This window comes from Bubalus bubalis, chromosome 2 (genome assembly GCF_019923935.1).
Source record: "Bubalus bubalis isolate 160015118507 breed Murrah chromosome 2, NDDB_SH_1, whole genome shotgun sequence".
Lineage (NCBI taxonomy): Eukaryota > Metazoa > Chordata > Mammalia > Artiodactyla > Bovidae > Bubalus > Bubalus bubalis.
Genome location: NC_059158.1, coordinates 51,698,814 through 51,715,517, shown reverse-complemented (window position 1 = coordinate 51,715,517; position 16,704 = coordinate 51,698,814). Strand labels below are relative to the sequence as shown.

General features: G+C 36.7%; 1 pseudogene; it reads right to left on the bottom strand.

Annotated features, from left to right (window-relative positions):
• Positions 1-13,298: 13,298 nt before the first annotated feature.
• LOC112578422 lies at positions 13,299-14,230 on the bottom strand (annotated as a pseudogene).
• Positions 14,231-16,704: the final 2,474 nt, after the last annotated feature.

Here is a 16,704-nt window from a genome sequence, read left to right as displayed (position 1 = left end):
ACTCTGTGGCAATATTTATTTTCTCTTCACAGTGACTTGTCAAATAATGACTCTCTTGATCAGTAGAAGAAAAGAGCTAAAAGGAACTGAAAACAATGAAACATCACCTACATTTTCATCTCTTTGGATTTTAAATGGGCTTTAAAATCATAAGACTGAAATGAGAAGAAAGATACGAAATTCTTCCAAGATACACACATACCCTCCACTATGTATGTGTCTTTCTACATATGTCATGACTTTGATATCCGTATGTATTGATGTATATGAAAATAAAATGCAAATAATGCACTTTTTCTTCAGCTCTAAATAGATATGACATACTGTCATAAGGGATGAATTTGAAAGTTATTTTTACCATGGTGGTACTTGCATTATTTTTTAAACAAAATGACAAACACGTCAATTCTTGTATACACAGGTCCAATGATAAAAGGAGTAATAGAGCTTCTATGACTTAACAAAAATAATAAAACAAATAATACAATATTTAAGTTCAGGAAGATGGTACACAATCAGAGGAATAAATGCTATTTTTAGCAATTAAATGCAGAGGTTATTTAATTGAGTAAGTAGGTAGAAATGTTTTATTTACAAATATCTGTTTTAAATTTCTCAGATAGTTAAGTGTTTTCTCTTATATTTCTTACGTTAGAATTTGAAAACATACCTGAAATGAGCAGGTCTTGGGTAACTGGACAGTAACAAGCAGGTGGTCTTTTATTTGTTTCAGGTACACTGGGACTTAAATCCTTGCACTACTGCCCCTAGGCTTTGATGTTATGCAAACACTTAATTATGGTTCTGCTTTTGTATATTCCCCTGAGAATTCAGAAACCACTTAGCAACTGCTAAGCTTTGAAGCTTCACTATCATCACCAAATTGATCTATGGTAGGAAGAAAACAGCAAATTGTTTAGATGCTGTGCTTCACAGTTCCCTGAAATGGTCTCCTCCTTGTCCAGTCAAAAAGGAAACCTGAGGAAACTCAAGTAGATCCGCCCCCCGCCCCACTTATTTTTTAGATCTCCTTTTGAACATTCATTGCGTTTTTGAAATATTCTCCTTCACCACTTCATTTAGGAGCATTATTACTCTTTGATCCTGTTTCCTTTTTTATAAGAATATATGCATATTATAAAATTCACCCTTTTAATATATACAGTTACTTGGAATTTAGAATATTTTCAAGGTGGTTCATCCATCACCACTATCTGAATCCAGAATATTTTGATAGTTCCAGTAAGAAACACACATATATCTATTACCTATCACTTCCCTTGCCCCTTCCTCATACTCATAGCAGCCACTAATTTTATGTGGCTTCCTATTCTGGACACCTCATAAAAACAGAATCTTGCAGTATATGTTCTTTGGGTTTTTTGTTTATTTGTTTTCTCTATAAGTCTTCTTTCCTTGAGGAAAATGTTTCCAAGTTCCATCTATATTGTTCCATGTGTTGGAATTTTTTTTTCATCACATGGCACAGTAATATTTAATTGTACAGATATAAGGCAGATGACACCACCCTTATGGCAGAAAGTGAAAAAGAACTAAAGAGTCTCTTGATGAAAGTGAAAGAGGAGAGTGAAAAAGTTGGCTTAAAACTCAACATTCAGAAAACTAAGATCATGGCATCTGGTCCCATCACTTCCTGGCAAATAGATGGGGAAAGAGTGACAGACTTTATTTTTTTTTGGCCGGGGGGTTCAAAAGTCACTGCAGATGGTGACTGCAGCCATGAAATTAAAAGACGCTTGCTCCTTGAAAGAAAAGTTATGACCAATCTAGCTGCTGTTAAGTCACTTCAGTCATGTCCAACTCTGTGTGACCCCATAGGTGGCAGACAACCAGGATCCCCCGTCCCTGGGATTCCCCAGGCAAGAACACTGGAGTGGGTTGCCATTTTCCTTCTCCAATGCATGAAAGTGAAAAGTGAAAGTGAAGTCGCTCAGTCGTGTCTGACCCTCAGTGACCCCATGGACTGCAGCCTTCCAGGCTCCTCCGACCAATCTAGACAGCATATTAAAAAGCAGATATACAAATGCATATATATGGAATTTAGAAAGACAACCTTTCTAAATTGTAAGGTTGTAACGACAACCCTGTATGCTAGACAACAAAAGAGACACAGATGTATAGAACAGTCTTTTGGACTCTGGGAGAGGGAGCGGGGATGATTTGGGAGAATGGTATTAAAACATGTATAATATCATATAAGAAATGAATCACCAGTCCAGGTTCAATGCAGGATACAGGAAGCTTGGGGCTGGTGCACTGGGATGACCCAGAGGGATGGTATGGGGAGGGAGGTGGGAGGGGGGTTCAGGATGGGGAACACGTGTACACCCATGGAGGATGCATGTTGATGTATGGCAAAACCAATACAATATTGTAAAGTAAAAATAAATAAATAAATAAATAAAAAGACAAAAAAATAAAAATAAAATGCAGAAACATTATTTTGCCAACAAAAGTCCATCTAGTCAAAGCTATGGTTTTCCAGTAGTCATGTATGGATGTGAGACTTGGACTATAAAGAAAGCTGAGCACTGAAGGATTGATGCTTTTGAACTGTGGTGTTGGAGAAGACTCTTGAGAGTCTCTTGGACTGCAAGAAGATACAACCAGCGCATCCTAAAAGAAATCAACCCTGAATATTCATTGGAAGGACTGATGCTGAAGCTGAAACTCCAATACTTTGGCCACCTGATGTGAACAGCTGACTCTTTTGAAAAGACCCTGATGCTGGGAAAGATTGAAGATGGATGGAGAAGGAGACGACAGAGGATGGGATGTTTGGATGGCATCACCAACTCAATGGTCATGAGTTTAAGTAAGCTCCAGGAGTTGGTGATGGACAGGTGCTGCAGTTCATGAGGTCGCAAAGAGTTGGACATGACTGAGTGACTGAACCGTCTGACTGAACTGAACACATTTTATTGATCCATTCTTCAGATAAATGATCATTGTGTTGTTTCTATTTGGGCTTTCCTGGTAGCCCAGTAGTGAAAAAATCTGCCTGCCAAGCAGGAGATATGGGTTCAATCCCTGGGTCAGGAAGATGTCCTGGAGAAGGAAATGGCAACACATTCCAGTATTTTTGTTTGGGAAATTCCATGAACAGAGGGGCCTGGAAAGTTAAAGTCCATGGGGTTTCAAAGAGTTGAACATGACAGCAACAAAACAACAGTAAAAACTCAATCTATTATGACTAATGATGCTATTAACAGTATGGTCAATGATATTTTTCAAGGCAGACTTCATCATCAAACATAAATTTATTCCCATCCTCCAACTGCATGTCATTCAGAGACATTTCACTGACTCTGTGACTCTCTTACATCTCCAAAATAATTCACTCATTTCTGAATTATGTTCATTAAAATGTTTCCATTGCCATTAAAAACTCATGAAAAAAAAATTTTTTTCCTTCTAAACTTTCTGGTACAAGGATTCAAAAAGGTAGTGCTTTCTAAATATTTATTGTTTAGTATTTCTGGCTATTGAAGTGGATAATGATGTACAAAGGAAAGGAATATATATGCTTTAAGGATTTTTCTGCTGATATAGCTCATACGTGCAAAAAAAATGACTTGCTTAAAATTTTTACATGGATGTCAATTTTTCTAAATCAGAACTTTAATTTTATTTCTTAAATTAATGTGTTTGCTACTATCAACATTATTTACAGGAAAAATTGAGAAATATCTGAAGCTTCAGTTTTATGTTCTCCCCAAATCATCCCTAATAGACAGCAATGAAATTCTCCACACTCTTTAAGCTTTCGTCTATATTATCTTGGTATTTGGTGTGATTGGGCTACTTCCCAAGATCCTAGAACTAATCCTCCCTTTAAAGCAAATCAAATGATTGAAATGCCTGGCACTCTCCCTTCTGTATATGTGCTGTTCAAACACTGTTTCATTCGTTTTTTTGTTTTTGTTTTTTAAAGTACATTTACAAGAAAAATAAAGAGACTGCACACATGTTACTGTGGAAACAGTAAAGAGGTTTCTCCAAGAGATAAAAATAGAACTATTATATGACCCAGAAATTCCACTTTTGATATGTATCCAAAAACAAGAAAACAGACAATAGCAAAAATACTAAACACACATACACACACATACACCAGTGTTCATAGCATCATTATTAACAATTGCCAAGACGTGGAATCAACCTAAGTGTTGTGTCTGTAAACAAATGAGTAGATAAAGAGGATGTGGTATATATGTACAATAGAATAGTACTTAGCCATATAAAAGGAATTTTTGCCATTTCTATGACATGGGTAGACTTGGAGGGTATTCTGCTAAGTGAAATAAAACAGACAGAGAAAAATACATACTGTGTGATACTGCTTATATTTGGGATATAAAAAGCATCACAAATCAGTGAATAACATAAAAGAAGCAAACTCACAGATAAAGAAGACACACTGGTGGTTACCAGTGGGGAGGTAGTAAGGGACAAGATGGGGTGAGGGGAGTGGGAGGTGAAACTATTGGGTCCAAAATAAACTCCAGGATGTATTTTACATCATGGAGAATATAGCCAGTATTTTGTAATAATTATAAATTGAAGTTAACTTTTTAAATTGTATAACATTTTTTTAAATGATTAAAATTCAAAAGGGAAGAGACTGTACATATTCTCACATATTTAATTGCAATAACAAAAGCTATTGATAAATAAATCTGGAATTAGAAATTACAAAGTTCTACAATGGGCAAATACTAGTTGGGGAAAATTTAAAAGTACTGTACACTATTTACACATTTTCTTCAAAGATACTTTGCCTGTTTATCCTCCATTTTAATTTTTGCCACACTTTTTTGTGTTTGACCAACAGAAGTTAACAGAAATATTGTAAGTCAATTCTGAGTCTAGCCTGTAAGAAGACAGCATATGAAAGTCATGAGATGCTACGTAGGAAGTCGAACTAACGTTCTGCATATAACTTGTGACAGGTTCTGAGATACCTGGAGGGGGAAGGGGAGAATCAAGTCCCTCCTTTAGACATTCTCATCCTGTGCCAGATGTGACTGATCTTATAGAACTTCTTTCCACTAAGAACTTCATGTGACCTCAGTCAACATAAGAAGGAAGGAAATAATGAGTCAGTGATTATTGTTTTCAGTTATGAAATGCTATTTATGTATCAAGAAATAACTAGAATGGTGTGTATAAATATAATCAGAAGAAAACTGTATTAGGAGTGGTTATTTTTACAGTACCATCTGGGTCTCCTGAATTTCAAGCAGATTCTTTACCATCTGAGTCACCAAGAAAGTCCATATATAACAAGAAAATGAAGAAAAGATTTGAAAGCCATATATTTATACGAATGACAGTACTTGTTTGCAAAATACATAAAGAGTTCTCATTCATTATAATAAAGCAAAAAGCTTTGTACCAACTGGCAAGGGAATTGAACAGACACTCTCAGCAAGAAAATGTATAAGCAGCAAGTTGATGTGCAAAAATTTTCTCAGCACCCTTACTTATTAAGAAAATGAAAAGAAGGTACAATATCTTTTAAATGAGCTAAAATTAAAAATGCTATTCATACCTAATTTCCTACTTCATTTGAATCCTAATTTAGGATTTCACAGGGATGCAAATTTTCTTATTTATTTGGTTTGCTTTTCTATTTGTTTATTTTTGTTTGTTTCTTGTTTTATTCTAATTTATTATTTTTTTCAAAACCAGGCAACAGATCAAGCTATTAATAAAATTCATGTAGCTAGCACATTTTTAACTTTGGGGAAATGATTCTAGGTTCAATTTTTGATGCTTTTTTATACATCACCATCATTCTTCACATAATTAACACAACCTCATGTCTGTTTGGGCTAAGTTGCTTCAGCTGTATCCAACTCTACAACCCTATGGCCATAGCCTGCTGGACTTCTCTGTCCGTGGGATTCTCTAGGCAAGAACAGTGCAGTGGGTTTCCATTTCCTACTCCAGGAGATCCTGCCAATTAACCTCACAGCTAATTGCTAATAATATTCTACCAGTTAAAGTCAAGAACCTGACACAAGGATGCATTGGTGTTACAAAAGAATTTCTCAATCATTATTTAAGTATCTGATGCAGACTAGGAGCAGGTAGCATTGTCCTTGGTCATCATTTTCTAAATTAATTCTTCTCTCAAGTTTTTTTCTTTCTTTTTTTTTTTTACTTCAAAAACTCTGTGGGTTAAATTTTATTCAAATGAAGCCCACTTTTAGCTTTTTAACACTTCTGCTTCTCAAGACCCTATAGACAAACTTCCCTTCAACCTACACCCACCCAGCAATATAAACTGGAGTTTGGGAAACTACAATATTATTATCAGTTGGATAATGTAAAATATCTCCCAATGGGATTTCTGTTTTACTTAAAAATGTAGTTCTTAATTTAAAGATGTTTTAAAGAGAAAATGTGTTCCTCAGTAACAAGAAATGAAAAAAATCCGTAGGAAGAAACACTGGAGGAGGGCATGGCAACCCAAGCCACTATTCTTGTTTGGAGGAGACTCCCATGGACAGATAAGCATGGGGGGCCATAGTCTATGAGATCACACAAAGTCAAACACAACTGAGAAACTAAGTACAAGTGGCACCAGTAGCATATGTTGCATTATATTGTATAAATATTGCATATTTTGTGTATTGTATTACACATAGACACACACACACACATTGGGTAAATGCCATACTCTTTGTTATTTTGTGTTACAGAGATATGATTATCAGTGAAAAACGTCACTTGGTGTTTTTGGTTTATCACATTTTACCAAATATTCCCTATTGTTTCTCAGATGCAAAGAGCTTTGATGAAAAGTTATGGAATGCTCAGTACTTTGACAAAGAATGCTCACAAATCAGGTGATATTAAATAATGATTTAAATACATGGCTGTTTGCAAACCCATATGGAAAAAAGAAAGAGTGGGCAGCTTTTTGTTTTTGTTTGTTTGTTTGTTTGTTTTCACTCAACCAGGGCTGAGAACTGGGAGAAGAGAAGGAGATTATCTTGGAGGAAGAGACAGAATGGTTAATATTTGAAAATGAAAGTAAAATGATGTAATTTACCAATGCCCTTTCCATTGCTCTTTGTCGCTTCACCTTCCAGACTTATTTTCCTCTATCGTTATTTTTTTTTAATCCTAGTGAAATTTTATTTATTTGTTCTTTCACTTATGAATAGTGTCTAACAGTACTAGGAACCCAAGGCTACAAAAATGAAAAGCAATTCTTCCTTCAAAAAGTTTTCAGTCAAGGGGAAGACTGACTGATAAATAATTAAATATAATACTGTAATAATGAAAATAGCAATATAAAAGACACAATAGGAGCATAGAAGTTGCTTCCAGTCCTCTCGAGGGGAAGGCATTTCTTCATTTTTTTTAATTTAAATTTATTTATTTTATTTAGAGGCTAATTACTCTACACTATTGTATTGGTTTTGCCATACATCAACATGAATCTGCCACAGGTGTAAATGTGTTCCCAATCCTGAACCCCGCCTCTCACCTCCCTCCCCATACCATCCCTCTGGGCCATCCCAGTGCACCAGCCTCAGGCATCCTGTATCCTGCATCGAACCTGGACTGGTGATTCGTTTCTTATATATTATACATGTTTCAATGCCATTCTCCCAAATCATTCCACCCTTTCCCTCTCCCACAGTCCAAAAGACTGTTCTATACATCTGTGTCTCTTTTGCTGTCTTGCATACAGGGTTATCATTACCATCTTTATAAATTGCATATATATGCTTTAGTATACTGTATTGGTATTTTTCTTTCTAGCTTACTTCACTCTGTATAATTGGCTCCAGTTTCATCCACCTCATTAGAACTGATTCAAATGTATTATTTTTAATGGCTGAGTAATACTCCATTGTGTATATGTACCACTGCTTTCTTATCCATTCATCTGCTGATGGACATCTAGGTTGCTTCCATGTCCTGGCTATTATAAAGAGTGCTGCGATGAACATTGGGGTACACATGTCTCTTTCAATTCTGGTTTCCTCAGTGTGTATGCCCAGCAGTGGGATTGCTGGGTCATATGGCAGTTCTATTTCCAGTTTTTTAAGGAATCTCCTCTTTCTTTCCACCTTTAATTAGATAAAATTGGAAAAGATTGTGTATAGGTATAAAGATAAGCTGATGTATTCATGTGTTGTGAAATGATCGGGCTTCCCTCAATTGTTAAAGAATCCACCTGCAATGTGGGAGACCCTGGTTTGATTCCTGGGTCAGAAAGGTCCTCTGGAGAAGGGATAGGATACCCACTCCAGCCTTCTTGGGCTTCCTTTGTGGCTCAGCTGGTAAAGAATCCTCCTGCAATGTGGGAGACCTGGGTTCAATCCCTGGATTGGGAAAATCCCCTGGAGAAAGGAAAGGCTACTCACTCCAGTATTCTGGCCTGGAGAAGTCCTTGGGGTCACAAAGAGTCGGACATGACTGAGCTACTTTCACTTCACTTCATGATTACCAGAATAGGATTAATTAACAGGTTTATCACATCACATGGTTACCATTTTTAGTTTTTTATAATGAGAACAGATATTACTGTATTGACAAATGTCAAGTTTACACTGTACTATTGTTAAATAGAGTGACCTTCTGCATTGAAATCCCAGAACTTGTTCATTGAATATCAGAAAATTTGTATAGTTTGACCCAACATCTCCTGCTAACTCCACATTCAATATCCTGGAGACCATCATTCGATTTTGAAGAGGTTTGATCTTTTTAGGTTCAATATATGTGTGAGATCATAAACAGCTTATCTTTCTCTGACATTCCACTTCACATACTGTCCTCAGAATTGTTCCATGTTCTGGAAAACATAATTCCTTTACTTATAAAATATATGGACTTGTCCACATGAATAACTGATTAAAATTGCAAAACCCACTGATTATTAACTCTAAATCTCTCAACTTGAAATATTTTTTAAATCTGAGATTAATATATCTATCCAGAGTTAATTAGTTAATTGATGCTTACTATGATGCTGAGAAATGCAAAAAAGCAAAATGGCTGTCTGGGGAGGCCTTAAAAATAGCTGTGAAAAGAAGAGAAGTGAAAAGCAAAGGAGAAAAGCAAAGATATAAACATCTGAATGCAGAGTTCCAAAGAATAGCAAGAAGAGATAAGAAAGCCTTCTTCAGCAATCAATGCAATGAAATAGAGGAAAACAACAGAATGGGAAAGACTAGCGATCTCTTCAAGAAAATCAGAGATACCAAAGGGAACATTTCATGCAAAGATGGGCTCAATAAGGGACAGAAATGGTATGGACCTAACAGAAGCAGAAGATATTAAGAAGAGATGGCAAGAATACACAGAAGAACTGTACAAAAAAGATCTTCATGATCCAGATAATCACGATGGTGTGATCACTGACCTAGAGCCAGACATCCTGGAATGTGAAGTCAAGTGGGCCTTAGAAAGCATCACTATGAACAAAGCTAGTGGAGGTGATGGAATTCCAGTTGAGATATTTCAAATCCTGAAAGATGATGCTGTGAAAGTGCTGCACTCAATATGCCAGCAAATTTGGAAAAGTCAGCAGTGGCCACAGGACTGGAAAAGGTCAGTTTTCATTCCAATTCCAAAGAAGGGCAATGCCAAAGAATGCTCAAACAACCACACAATTGCACTCATCTCACATGCTAGTAAAGTAATGCTCAAAATTCTCCAAGCCAGGCTTCAGCAATATGTGAACCGTGAACTTCCAGACATTCAAGCTGGTTTTAGAAAAGGCAGAGGAACCAGAGCTCAAATTGCCAACATCCCTTGGATCATGAAAAAAGCAAGAGAGTCCCAGTAAAACATCTATTTCTGCTTTATTAACTATGCCAAAGCCTTTGACTGTGTGGATCACAATAAACTGCGGAAAATTCTGAAAGAGATGGGAATACTAGACCACCTGATCTGCCTCTTGAGAAATTTGTATGCAGGTCAGGAAGCAACAGTTAGAACTGGACATGGAACAACAGACTGGTTCCAAATAGGAAAAGGAGTACGTCAAGGCTGTATATTGTCACCCTGTTTATTTAACTTCTATGCAGAGCACATCATGAGAAATGCTGGACTGGAAGAAACACAAGCTGGAATCAAGATTGCCAGGAGAAATATCAATAACCTCATATATGCAGATGACACCACCCTTATGGCAGAAAGTGAAGAGGAACTAAAACGCCTCTTGATGAAAGTGAAAGTGGAGAGTGAAAAAGTTGGTTTAAAGCTCAACATTCAGAAAACGAAGATCATGGCATCTGGTCCCGTCACTTCATGGGAAATAGATGGGGAAACAATGGAAACAGTGTCAGAAGTTATTTTGGGGGGTTCCAAAATCACTGAAGATGGTGACTGCAGCCATGAAATTAAAAGACACTTACTCCTTGGAAGGAAAGTTTTGACCAACCTGGATAGCATATTCAAAAGCAGAGACATTACTTTACTAACAAATGTTCGTCTAGTCAAGGCTATGGTTTTTCCAGTGGTCATGTATGAATGTGAGAGTTGGACTGTGAAGACTGAGCACCGAAGAATTGATGCTTTGGAAATATGGTGTTGGAGAAGACTCTTGAGAGTCCCTTGGACTGCAAGAAGATCCAACCAGTCCATTCTGAAGGAGATCAGCCCTGGGATTTCTTTGGAAGGAATGATGCTAAAGCTGAAACTCCAGTAGTTTGGCCACCTCATGCGAAGAGTTGGCTCATTGCAAAACACTCTGATGCTCGGAGGAATTGGGGGTAGGAGGAGAAGGGAACGACAGAGGATGAGATGGCTGGATGGCATCACTGACTCGAGGAATGTAAGTCTGGGTGAACTTCGGGAGTTGGTGATGGACAAGGAGGCCTGGAGTGCTGTGATTTATGGGGTCGCAAAGAGTTGGACACGACTAAGCGACTGATCTGATCTGATCTGATCTGATCATTATGTAATATAGATAGATGTTAGATTTATAGATTAACTGAAGAAAATATTTGCAAAACAGATATGTAACAAAAAGTTTGTAGCCAGAATATACAAAAATACTTATAAATAATAAAGACAACCCAATTAAAAATGGGGACATGATTTGAACAGATACCTCAGCAAATAGATATACAAATGACAATTAAATAATTGTATAATAAAAAAATAATGATGAAAATCCAATATTTTTGCCACCTGATTCAAAGACCTGACTCATTGGAAAAGACCCTGATGCTGGGAAAGATTGAAGGTTGGAGGAGAAGGGGACTATAGAGGATGGGATAGTTGGATGTCATCACCGACTCAATGGGTATAAGTTTGAGTAAACTCTGGGAGTTGGTAATAGACAGGGAGGTCTGGCATGCTGCAGCCCTTGGGGTCTCAAAGAGTCAGACATGACAGAGCAACTAAACTGAACTGAACTGAATGATGAAAATAATAATAAACAGCAAAAACATCAATTAGGGAATTAAACTTTGCAATTATATATGTCCTTTATGTTCAGGTTTTGAGTGCATGTTCTCTGTGGTGCTTTGCAATGTCACGTCAGTTGACCAGACTTTGAAGACGCAGGTTATACACTCAGTAGCTAATTGTGTTTCTGAGATAACAGAGAAGGATGTTCCACATTTTCAGTAACACTTCCATGCATAAAAATAAAAGATAGGTAGGAAAACAAATAATTTTCTAGTAATTAACCTTTAGTCTGCAAGCTGCTACTTTGAAAAAGTTTTCAAATTAATTTGGATTAACTTGGGTATAGAAGGCTCTTGACTTGTTATTGGGCAGCACTTAAAAAAAGGGTATTTGATTTTGTATTATTCCTTTCTTTTTTTTTTTTTTTGTATTATTCGTTTCTTAGCATCCCTGCATCACACCATCTCGTTGCACTATATGTATTTTAATTGATTAAATAAATATATGTATTTAAGATCTATCAAGTGTTTAACATGGTTCAGGCATGATTCTCAGCCTTTAGTCAAACATGTAACAGTCATTGATGTAGGTACTATACTCTTCTCACTTTACAGGTCAGACAATTGAGACAGAAAAATTAAGTAATTGATTAAAGTGAAATTGACTAGTTGGGTACAAGATATAGTACAGAAACCAAAGGAATCTGACTTCCTCACTAATCCAGTAATTTTGTAATTGTAATCTTGTTAATGAGATATTCTACACATGAAAACACACACAGACACAATATCTGAGGTTCTTACTATATCTTTTAAGACAACCTATTACAATCTGTTCTAGTATTAACTCCCAGCTCCTAATGGTTGGAAGTGAAAGACTTTATTTTCTTGGGCTCCATAGTCACTGCAGGTGGTGACTGCAGCCATGAAATTAAAAGACACTTTCTTGCGCCTTGGAAGAAAAGTTATGACAAACATAGACAGAGTGTTAGAAAGCAGAACCATTACTTTACCAACAAAGGTCTGTCTAGTCAAAACTGTGGTTTTTCCAGTAGTCATGTATGGATGTGAAAGTTGGACCATAAAGAAATCTGAGTGCCAAAAGAACTGATAATTCTGAACTGTCATGTTGGAGAAGACTTTTGAGAATCCCTTGGCCTGCAAGAGGCTAAAATAAGTCAATCCTAAAGGAATATTCATTGGAAGGACTAATGCTGAAGCTGAAGCTCCAATACTTTGGCCACCTGAGATGAAGAACTGACTCAATGGAAAAGACCCTGATGCCAGGAAAGATTGAAGGCAGGTGGAGAAGGGGACAATAGAGGATGAGATGGTTGGTTGCCATCACCAACTCGATGGACATGAGTTTGAACAAGCTCCAGGAGTTGGTGATGGACAGGGAAGCTTGATGTTCTGCAGTCCACAGGATTGCAAAGAGTTGGACATGACTGAGTGACTGAAGTGAAGTGAATAGTTGGAAAGTTATTCAAATATTACATTGCAGTAGTTTTGAATCTTTTAAATGTTTACTTTATCTTGGGGCTATGAAATGTGTTTGGCTCTGTGAAAACAAGTGTTTGATAAAATGCTTGTGTGAGAAGTTGTGTATGTGCTGGCAAGGTTGTTGGCAGGTTCTTAATTACAGTTTGTCCCAAGTATTGCAGGGGTAAAGAATCTGACTGTCAATGCAGGAAACAAGAGATGCAGGTTTATCCCTATGTGGGAAAGATCCCCTGGAGGAGGATATGGCAACCCAGTCCAGTATTGTTTCCTGGATAATTCCACAGGCAAAAGAGCCTAACAGGCTATAGTCCATGGTGTTCCAAAGAGTTGGACACAACTGAGTATACACACAGCTGGAGTTTGTAATGAATCCTGGAACCTTATATCTCAGGAGGAATTTATCTTTGGTTTTAAGACTTTTTTAGTAGTGTCTTTTATGTCTTTGTTTCTCAAACTATAAATCAAGGGATGCAACACTGGGATGATGATGGTGTAGAACACTGAGATGATTTTATCAGTGTTGGGAGAATACAGGTAGCTGGGTCATGAGTAAATGAAGAGCAGAGTTCCCTGGTAGATGGCCACAGATATCAGGTGAGAAGCACAGGTAGAGAAGGTCTTCTTCCTCCCGTTGGAAGAACGGATCTTTAAGACTGAGAGGAAAATGTAAAAGTAGGAGATGATGATGACGATGAAGCAGATAATTACCACTGAGCTGCCGTATGTGGAGAAAAGCCACTCATTAAGTGATGTGTCTGTGCACAATAACTTAAGCAAGGGAGGGAGGTCACAAAAAAAAAAAAAGATTAATGACATTTTTATCACAGTATTTCAGAATAAACGCAAAGGATGTGTGCACCAGGGAACTCATATTGCCTCCAAAGTATGACAAGACGATCAACCATACACAGATGCCCTGAGACATCACAGTCGTGTACAGTAAAGGGTTACAGATGGCAACATAGAGATCATATGTCATGGCAGCCAAGATAAAGGATTCGGTATCTGCGAAAGTACAGGCAAAATAAAACTGCAGTGCACAGCCATGATAGGAAATGGACTTATTCTGAGAGAGGAAGTTGACAAACATTTGGGGAACAATGGTGGAAGAATAACAAATGTCTACAAAGTATAGGTTACTAAGGAAAAAATGCATGGACATTTGAAGATGAGGATCAACCCTGATTAGCATCATCAATCCAATGTTCCCCATTAAAATCATAGAGTACAAAGTCAGAAGCAGGAGAAACAAGATGAGTTGGAAACCCTAACAGAATAAACTCTGTTACCAAGGTATAGTTTCCATCTATAAAGTCCATATTCTGTGCTGTTTTCTTTTTATAAGAATTCTAACACTCTAAAATATTATATTAATGGAAAGAGAAAAATAGGTATAATGTTATTTTATTGCTTAAATGAACAACCAATTAAATAACCTCAACCCAAACATCCTTTCAAATATAAACTCTGAGAAGTATATTTCAGAATTTAGCAGCTATATCTCATGGTTGATAGTTACATTTTATTTATCTCATTAATGATGAGTTCTTCCATTGGACAGACATGCATGGATCATATCTGGTTTTTCTTACTTTTCTGTATCCCAAATATAATACAATAGCTGGTAAAGAGGATGAAAGGAATAATGGAGTAAGGAATGAACTGATGATATCAAGAAAAAATATGTATTATTAAAAACATGTTGACTTAAAGAGAACATCTTGTAATGATAACTAAAGAACAGTTTACTCTTTCTGTCTAGTATTTAATAGATTGTAGTATGTTATATTCTTGACATGGTGATTGCAGTGATGTAATGAAATACATCAGCTTTAAAAAAATGAGAAACTAAAATAGATATTAATGAAATGAAAACAAATGTCAATTAATATCAGATGAGAGCAGGTTTCTAACGTGGAAGACTATGGCAATTTCATAAATCCAGTCAAGATATTAAGTAAAGGAGATTAAAGTACTCAACTGCTTTTCTCTGGCATTTTTATAATTCTTGGCTTCTATTAAGCACACATACTGTTCATAGGGTTCTCAAGGCAATGGAAGAGTACTAAGTGCAGTACTTGTGTGTAATCTCAAAAATGACAGAATGATCAGTTCTTTTCCAAGGCAAACAATGAAAATCACAGTAATTCAAGTCTATGCCCCAACAGCTAATGCTGAAGAAGTTGAGGTTGACCTATTCTGTGAAGACCTACAACACCTTCTAGAACTAAACACCAGAAAAATATGTCCTTTTTAGCATAGAGGATTGGAATACAAAATTAGCAAGTCAAGAGATATCTGGAATAACAGGCAAGTTTGGCCACAGAGATGAAAATAAAGCATGGAAAACACTAACAGCATTTTGTCAAGAGAACGCACTGGTCACAGCAAACACTCTTTTCCAAGAACACAAGAGATGACTCTACACATAGACATAATCAGATGGAAAATACCAAAATCAGATGGGTTATGATTTCTTTCAGCAGAAAGCAAAGAAGGTCTATGTAGTCAGGAAAAACAAAATCTGAAGTTGATTTTGGCACAGGTCATCAGCTCCTTATTGAAAAATCCAGGATTAAATTGACAAAAGTAGGGAAAAACACTGGGCCATTCAGGCATGGCCTATGTCAAATCTCTTGTGATTATAAAGTGGAGGTAATAACTAGATTCAAGGTACTAGACCAGGTAGAGAGAGTGCCTGAAGAACTATGGATGGATGTTCATAACACTATACAGGATGTGGTGACCAAAACCAGCCCCAAGAAAAAGAAATGCATAAGGAAAAATGGATCTCTGAGAAGGCTTTACAATAGCTGAGGAAAGAAGAGAAGAAAAGCAAGGAGAAAGGGAAAGATATACCCAACTGAATTCAGAGTTCCAGAGAATACAAGGAGAGATAAGAAGACATTTTAAATGAACAATGCAAAGAAGTAGAGGAAAACAATACAATAAGAAAGACTAAATGCTGGAGTCCAACTCCAGCAACCAGGGATTCAACCTGAAAAGATGGATGATGTTGGCAAGAGAAATGAGACAGCCTCTCAGTTTTCTATGGACTGCCTCTTTATTTCAAGTTTAAAATTCTTTTTTATACTTTTACAAAAACATTAGGCCAGAGGTTTGACATTTTCAGTTCCCCCTCTCCTAGATTTAGTATCTTCATAAATCATTGTTACTCTTCAGAGTTCCTGCTTCAATGATTCTCTTGGAATCAGACATTATCTATTATCTACCTCTTCTAAGGTGTCCTATAGTTAACTTGTGATTACATAGTAACTCATGCTACATTCCCTCAGTTTACTACTTATCTTCCTGAATCCTGTTTGCCTGTAACATCCTGAGCTCACTATCTCTTTAAAAAGCTCCTAGGTATAGTGTCTCTAAAAATTCCTAACTTCTATTAGCTATAGTAAAATGTGCTAACTTTACAAGATTCCTTAACTCTTTAACTTCTAACTATTTTAATTATTTCTAAGCCCTAAATTCAGTAAACTCCTTTTCCATAAACATTGTCCTCACAAATAGGCTTCAGATATCAATCCCTCCCATGGCATCAAGCTATGGCCTATGTGCTCATCCTGGAACACTCTTTTGTAAAAGTTCTTGAACAAATGTCAATGATTAACTTTATGAGTGATTTTCTGAACAATGCTGCAGAAGGCTTTGTGCCTTCTCATAATTCTCTCAAGAACAATAAGCACCTTAATATTCCTTTTCAGTCAACTCAGCTGAGGAGAGGAAAAGACAAGTCAGAATTGCAAGGTCTAACTCCTTCCATGCCTGCAGAATGAGG